The sequence below is a fragment of the Molossus molossus genome, unplaced genomic scaffold (assembly GCF_014108415.1).
Source record: "Molossus molossus isolate mMolMol1 unplaced genomic scaffold, mMolMol1.p scaffold_m16_p_13, whole genome shotgun sequence".
NCBI classification, from domain to species: domain Eukaryota; kingdom Metazoa; phylum Chordata; class Mammalia; order Chiroptera; family Molossidae; genus Molossus; species Molossus molossus.
This window is the reverse complement of record NW_023425348.1, coordinates 12,613,549-12,621,883: the sequence shown is the minus strand read 5'-3', so window position 1 is coordinate 12,621,883 and position 8,335 is coordinate 12,613,549.

Here is an 8,335-nt window from a genome sequence, read left to right as displayed (position 1 = left end):
AGCACAAGCTCCTCTCCCCTTTAATTTATTCCCTCTGAACATGCTTTTTCTCCCCGGTCTTCCTCCTCCGCCCCACCCGCCCAGAGCCTCCTGAACCAAGTTTCTCAGGGATGCCCATTGCCACCCCTCAGCTGCCCTGGCATCAGTCTTCAGTCCTGCCCCGGGAGCTGGAGCTTGAGTGCTTGTAGGCATCTTGCTCCAGCCCCGGGATTCTTCCCTATGGGCATGATCTTGCCCTGAGTAGTTGGGCAAACTCCTGCGCTGCCCCGGGGAGTAAAGCTACTCAGCGCCCAGGCAAGGAGCCCCGAGCACGGAGCTCTCTGCACCCACACAGCCGGCTTGGATGGTGCCCCTCGGAGCTGGGGGCTCCCCCAGTGCTCCCAGGAGGAGGCATCAAAGAAAGACGCCCCGAGTTGAACTGGCCTGACACCCTTTCTCCAGGAGAAGGGCCTGTGAGCCTGAGCCAAAGGGCTGGTGTGCGCTTGTTTACTGTGTAAGCAAGGGTAGAACATCGAATGCACGGTGGGACGGTGTACAGAATAAACGACGGCTTTGAGAAATACGTCGGCGCGCAACAGCATCTTGATTGGGGATGGTTGGAACTCAGGGAGGGCTCTGAGCGTCTCGGTGGCCAAATATTTTATCGCTTCGATCAGATTGTACATTTCAAGTTCCGGGGGGGGGGAAACGGTTTCGTTATTGTTAATCCTCACCTGAGGATATTTTTCCATTGTTTTTTGTTTGTTTGTTTGTTTGTTTTAATAGAGTGGAAGGGAGGGAGGGAGGGAGGGGGAGAGAGAGAAAGAGAAACGTTGATGTGAGAGAGCCATATCGAGCCCTGGCCGGTTTGGCTCAGCGGTTAGAGCGTCGGCCTGCGGTCCTGAGAGACTCCGGTTCGGTTCCCGCTAAGGGCATGTACCTCGGTTGCAGTTTGTCCCCGGCCCTGGTCGGTTGTGCGGGTGGCAGCCACTCGATGTGTCCCTTTGACATCGATGTTTCTCTCTCTCTCTCTCTGTTCCTCTCTCTCCCTCCCACTCTACCTGAACAAAAAATGGGAAAAAATGTCCTCGGGTGAGGATAAAAAAAAAAAAAAAAAAGAGAGAGAGAGCCATATCGATTGGTTGCCTCCCGCACGACCCCAACCGGGGCCAGGGATCGAACCCGCAACCGAGGTATGTGCCCTTGACCGAACCCATGACCCTTTGGTTCTCAGACTGACTAACCACTGAGCCAAACCATCCAGGGCTGGGGAAAAAACTTTCAGTTTAAACTTGTCTATAAAGTTGCTGAAATCGTGCACATTTTGAACACGATATTTGTCAGGATTCACTGATACACATACTGACCAATCCTTGAAACGCCACACCTGTTTCTATATTCTTTATTCTCCGGAGCAAAGCACCTGGGGATGAGATGCCACGTCACCGTTGCCAAGTCTCTCGGCGCGCACGTCCTGAGAACAGGGACAGCCGGGAAAAGCCGCACAGCTAAGAGGCACTTCCTCAGAGGACGGCGTGGCTGGTGGGGGCCCCCGTGGTTCCCTCCACACCTCGGTGGTGGCCGTCCGCCCAGGGCCAGCCACCGCGCCTGCAGAGAGGCCGCCCCTGGCTGTGCCCTGGGCCCCCATCAGCCGGCGCCCCGGCCCCGCTGACTCCTGGAAACAGCGCCTGGCAAGGCGCCGCTCTCTACAGGAACTTTCCTCGTCAGATGTAACCCCTTAAAGAGCTGTCCTCTCTGGGGCCTTCAGGGACTTGTCTCCTTTGATTTTATTTTCTCTCGGTCCTGTTCAGTTCCACCACTGAACTGCTCTTAGCGTGAGAAGCCGGTCCCTGCGCGTTGGGCCGCAGTGTTTCATCGGGACTTTCCCGACTGCCTGCCGTTCCTCCCGCGGGGACAGCCTGGCCCCCTGCTCCGCCCTTGCGGGGCCGGCGCACCTGCTGTCTCACTCGCCTGACAGCAGGAGGCAGCGGTGAAGACGCTTTCTCGGGGCATTTCCCAAGAGTGGAAAAGAGGGACTGGAAGGGACGGTGACAAGGCCTGGCACCTCTCCCTGGCCGACCCTGGGAGCGGCCCAGCCCAGAGCAAAACTCTAAACACAGGTGACTTTCCCCAAACCACCGGTGAATCGAGTTGCCTACACAACAGAAGCCTTGGGTTCCAGCAAACTGGACCTGGGCGCCCCAAATCCACGTAAACTGCTACGCCTCTCCTTCGGACCGTTCTCCCTGCAGGTGGGACCCCCTGTGAATATCTGCGGCTCCAGATGGACTGTAGGCCTTCTCCCTGGTTCCTCCCTCTCCCCTTGTTCCTCCCTCTCCCCTTGTTCCTCCCTCTCCCCTTGTTCCTCCCTCTCCCCTTGTTCCTCCCTCTCCCCTTGTTCCTCCCTCTCCCCTTGTTCCCCCCTCTCCCCTTGTTCCTCCCTCTCCCCTTGTTCCTCCCTCTCCCTTCCACACCGAACCTGTGGTGCTTTCTCACCACACTCCAGTTGGTCCTGGTGCTACGCAAACCCCAACAAAATCTGTCCCCACTTTCTTTCTTTCTTTTTTTATCCTCACCCAAGGACATTTTTGCATTTATCTTCAGATAGAGCAGGAGGAAGAGAGGGGGGAAGAGAGAGAGAGAAACATCGATGTGAGAGAGACACATCGAGTGGCTGCCACCCGCACGACCCCAACCGGGGCGGGGGACAAACTGCAACCGAGGTACGTGCCCTTAGCGGGAACCGAACTCAGGCCGACGCTCTAACCACGGAGCCAAACCGGCCAGGGCTGCTCCCACATTCTTGATCCACCAGCTCCGCCTGTGAGTACCTGGGATTTCTCCCCCCGTCTTTGCTGAGTTCCAGCAGGCCTCTGGGGGGAGGGGTCCCCTGCAGCTGCCCTTGTTTGACCTGAAACAAGATCCTCCCTCTTTCTGAGAAGCCTCATCTGTGGATTCAGAAGATTGGACCCCAAGGGTCTCAGCTCCAGTGTCCTCATTCTCCGCCACCTTTCTCCAAATACATGCCTCACGTGTAAGCTAGGAGACTACGTACCTCTGCTTCCCTGGTTTCAGTCCATGAAGCTACCATGTAAATACAGGGTGGGCAGAAGGAGGTTTACAGTCGTGAGCACACAACACAGAGCTTATCCTTGTACTGTTATTTATTAACGGTTGTTACTTATTTGCATTGCAACTGTAAGCCTGCTTGTACCCACCCCTGCGTAACAAAACATATCAGCATGTATGTGATGTATGTGGCTGGTGCTCAGAAAACGCAGAGGCCTTTTCTCCGGACGACTTCAGAGCTGGGACCACAGAGGTCGCCTTGCCCACGGCCCGTTCTGCCGGCAAGCACGCAAGCGCCGGAGAAGGCTCGCTCCGGTCCCCCAGCTGGTCGGAGCAGGGACAGGCTGGAGCCAGGAATCCCGGCTCCCACGCAGCTCCCTCTCCGTCTGAACGAAGACTCTGCCTTTGGGCTGAAGAACTTACAACACTTGGGAGCAAATTTCCCAGCCCTGTGTCTGTTAGGAACTGAGCTGAACAGCGATGTAACAAGGGAACTCCCGGACCCTGTACATCCACAGCCACACCACAGCAAAGCCAGCACGGTCTCCTGTCACCAGGTCCTCCCGGCTCTGGCCTGGCCCCTCTGAGGGTCCTGTCCTTCTGTGCTCTGGGCAGAGACCAGCACCCGGAGAGGAGGCAGGAGGCACCAGGAGAGGCTGTGCCCACGGTCCGGGCAGCTCCCTCTCTCAGCTTGCTGCCTCCTCGTAACGTGAGCCTGAGGTCACCTACACAGTGTGAGTGTCCACTCACAGCGGGTTCTCAACAGCTGTCCGTTCCCCCCACCGCACCCCATCTCCAGGCCCGCACCATCCACACCCCCTTGAGATCCTTGTCACAGACAACAGCGTGGTGGTGACCAGCGGGAAACGGGGTGGGGAGGTAAGAGGGTCGAGGGGGATTAAAGGTGATGGAAGGAGACTTGACTTGGGGTGGTGAACACAATGCAATGTACATGCATTACAGGCTTGTACACCTAAAACCTACCCAAGTTTATGAACCAATGTCACCCCAATACATTCGATTAAAACAGAATTTTTTTCAAGATTCTCTTAGTGGATGCCCCTCAGCAAATGTTTACTTCCCCTGGCCTCTCAGGATGCTTCTGCCATCCTCTCCCCAGGATATTTTCCCAACATACTGACTAAGACTCAAGAAGGCCAAGTAAGCCCTGGCCGGTTTGGCTCAGCGGTTAGAGCGTCGGCCTGCGGTCCACAGAGACCCGGGTTCGGTTCCCGCTAAGGGCATGTACCTTGGTGCAGTTTGTCCCCGGCCCTGGTTGGATCGTGCAGGTGGCAGCCACTCGATGTGTCCCTTTCACATCAATGTTTCCCTCTCTCTCCCTCCCACTCTATCTGAATAAAAAATGGAAAAATGTCCTCGGGTGAGGATAAAAAAAAGAGAAGAAAAGAACACCAAGTAAGCAGAGCATTGCCCGAACCTAGCAGGGCCAGCGAGGTAGGGCCCCGGGACGGGCACTCCAGACGCAAGGGCCAAGCTTCCCCAATGTCCTGCTATTGGGGTGACCTGCCTGTGGAGATGGTGTGTGGGCTGGGCTGCAGGCTCCTGGGCTCCTGGACACGAGGAAGGACCCAGGAAGTGGGGGGCACGGGCAAGGCTGGGACGGCAGAGAACAGGAGGAGGAGGAGAGGGCACGTTTACAGATTCGGGGTGGTGGGGAGTCTAGGCCTCACGCACGCCCCTATTCCCAGCCCCGGGAGAAGGGAAAGAAGGCATTCCAACTCCGCAGACGAGCCTGGACGTGGACAGGGAGGGTGGGCACAGAAGGCCCCAGGGACGAAGAAGAGGCTGAGCTGAACGGGAAGTTAGGGAGGGGAACAGGTAAGAAGCTGGAGCTCCAGACCTCGAGTGAGCCCTGCCCCTCCTGGGGCAGCAGGGCCACAGAGCGGGAGGAGAACTGTGTGCAGGGTCCGTACGTGCCACAGGGGTCCACACAACAGTTAAAGGGAAAGCTCAGGGGAGCTGCCAAGCCCTGGAGCCAGACAGAGTAACATTGTAACTGCCCTTGCTTTTCACTCGCACCCGGTGCTCAGCAGGAAAGCCTGTGAAAGCCCTGTCGCAGAGGAGAGGGAGGGCTGGAGACATCTGTCCACTGCAGGAGGGGGTGGGGAGACCCCCGCAGAAGGAAGACAGGAGGCCAAGGCCCCGCGCCCCTGGGAGGAAGAGAGCAAGCCCACAAAAGGCAGCCAAGTCGGAAGCAAGCAGCCTAGGGCTGGGTAGGTGGCAGGCCTGGAACCTCCTCCTCACACCTGGGCTCCAGCAAGCACCCCCTCCTGGTGTCCTAGCCCACAGGACTCTGGCCCGCGACCATCCACAAGGTTCCTAGAAAGAACACGGGAAGTGTAAAGGAAAGGAAGACCAGGGGAGGGGAAAAGGACCAAAAAAAAAACGAAAACCAGGAGTCCAACAGACCCAGCTCTGAAATCCAGCCCAGCTCCTTGCCAGCTTTCGAACGTGAGCCTCCTGCAGCTGAACACGGAAGGAAAACACCTCCCGCCCTGGCCCCCCGCAGGGTGGCTTACCTTCTGTCCCCTAAACTTGCGCAGAGGCTGTTTCTGTGTCGCAGAGCCCTGGCTGAGGCTGAGGGTGGCCGGCACAGCAGCTAAGCCCAGAGGAGGCTCCTGCTCCGACCGCCTACCCCCAGCCTCTGTTTGGGACCCAGTTCTGATGAAGCCAGTGCTTGTTCAAATCAGCTGACAGCCCAGTCTCAACAAGGCCCACAGTGTTCCTCAGAGTCCCCCCTTTTGGAATTTCCTACCTAACTCCCACGTTCTGCCTATTAAAATATTTTCCACCCTCAAACTTTACTAAATATCCATCTCTTCCAGGAAGTCCCCCTGCTTTCCCCCACGGTGGGAGGGGGCATTGCTGCTTCAGCTCACCCAGCCTTTGATTTCGGACCTTCTCACCCAGTATACTGTCTTCACATTTGCCCCCTAAACCAGCAGTTCTCTGGGGATCCCTTTACACTCTTAAAATGATTGAGAACCCCGAGAACATTTTTTAAATTGATTTTACAGAGAGAGAGGAAAGGAGAGAGAGAGAAACATCAGTCTGTTGCTCCACTTATTTATCGGTTCTTCTTGCATGTGCCCTGCCCAGGGATCAAACCCTCAACCTGGGTGTACGGGGACGACGCCCTCACCAACTGAGCTACCTGGCCAGGGACCAAGGAACCTTCGCTTATATAGGTTATATCTATCAATATTTACCACATTAAAGTTAGAACTAAAAGGAATTTAAATACTCTCTAATTACTTTTAAAATAACAGTAAATCCGGCCCTGGCCAGATAGCTCAGTTGGTTAGAGCTTCATCCCGACATGCCAAGGTTGGACGTTCGATCTTCAGTCAGGACACATGTAAGAATCAACAAATGACTGTATAACTAAGTGGAAAAACACATCGATGTTTCTCTCTCCCTCTCTCTCTTCCTCTCTCTAACATCAATTAAAAAATGATAACATTAAGCCTGGCTGGTGTGGCTCAGTGGTTGAGCATCGACCCTGCACCAAGAGGTCGCCGGCTTGATTCCTGGTCGGGGCACATGCCCGGTTGTGGGCCCATCCCCAGTGGGAGGCATGCCGGAGGCGGCCAATCGATGTTCTCTCTCATCCATGTTTCTGTCTCTCTCCCTCTCCCTTTCTCTCTCTAAAACTCAATAAAGAAAAATAAATTTTTTTAAATACTGACAACATAAAACCCTTCATATATAAAGATAACATTTTCTCTATTTTCAAAAACTACGTTTTCTGAATCAAAAAGAAATTAGCGCCCTGGCCGATTTTGCTCAGCGGTTAGAGCGTCAGCCTGCGGTCTGAAGAGACCTGGGTTCAGTTCCCGCTAAGGGCACGTACCTCGGTTGCAGTTTGTCCCTGGCCCTGACTGAGTCGTGTGGGTGGCAGCCACTCGATGTGTCCCTGTCACGTCGATGTTTCTCTCTCTCTCTCTCTCTCTCTCCTACTCCCTCCTGCTCTATCTGAACAAAATATCGAAAAATGTCCTCAGGTGAGGATTTAAAAAAAAAAGAAAGAAAGAAATTAGCAAGAAGGGTCGCACTGTTTGACGTTTCGAGCATCTCACGAATGCCTCGCCTCGTGAGGTGCTTGTCCCCTTCTGCACGCATGTTCCCATCGCGGACGTCACACAGTCCCTGGGACACCGTCCACTCACAACTGACGGTGAGAATCGTGTCGGGGTCCCTGTGGGAACTCTGACCTGGCAGATCCTCGGCTCAGCCCGCTGAGGGCTTGCCCCCCAGACCCAGCAGCCGAGGCCCCACAGCGGGTGAGCCGGGCAGAGCCTGGGGGTGGGGTCTCCGGAGTGGGAGGGCTGCCTGAAGGTCACAGACTCTGTCTCCTGTGTTTCTTTCCCCCCACTAGTCCCCACCCTGTTCCTCCTTTGTGCCTCGGCTCCAGTGCAGGGTGAAAGGGGGCATCAGAGAACGGGCACCTTAGGTTCACCCAGTCCAACATTCAGCTCTTGTCTGTACCTTCCCAGACGTGTGACCTTGGGGAGCCTTCGTGCCACCCCTGAAAACCAGCTGTGCTCCCTCACGGAGGGACGAGACCTCTGCCCAGGGCCCGCCCCACAGACCTCCGCAGAGGGCAGCCCCACCTCCGCCCTGCTGGGCTCACTGAGCACGCTGACCTCCCTGCCCCTCCCTGAGCACAGCTGGGCCAGGCTGGGACCTTCACGGGAGGAGAAAGCGGCTCGAAGCGATGGTGTTTGCGGCGTATAGGTCTCCGGTCCTGCAACAGCCCGTCCTGGACCCGCCCTGACCCGCTCGGTCCAAGGCCTCAGGCACCTTCTCTTCTCCTGTCCTTCCTCCTGCCACCCCCTGGGCCCCCGCTCCTGGTAGCACAGACCCAAGCAGCCCACACGCCCCATGTTCTTCCTGAAACGGTCCAGCTCCGTGTGCTGGTCACCCCGGTGTTTGCACAGGGGCCTTCCCAGGCCCGGGCATGGCCAAGGCCCCAGTCGCCCTGTGGGGGGAGAGCTGCTCCGATGTTTGTCCAGGGCCCTTAGGACTCGGGCCTTGAAGCCACCAAACCCCGCGCCTCCCTCAGCCTGCAAAGCAGCCCCACCGTCCTCCTTCCCTCCGAGCACCACTCAGGGCTCACTTAACAGTCACACACACTCACACACTCACACACATATACACTCACACACACTCACACACACTCACACACACTCACGCACACTCTCACACTCACACACATATACACTCACACACTCAACACACACAACACTCATACACACATACACAC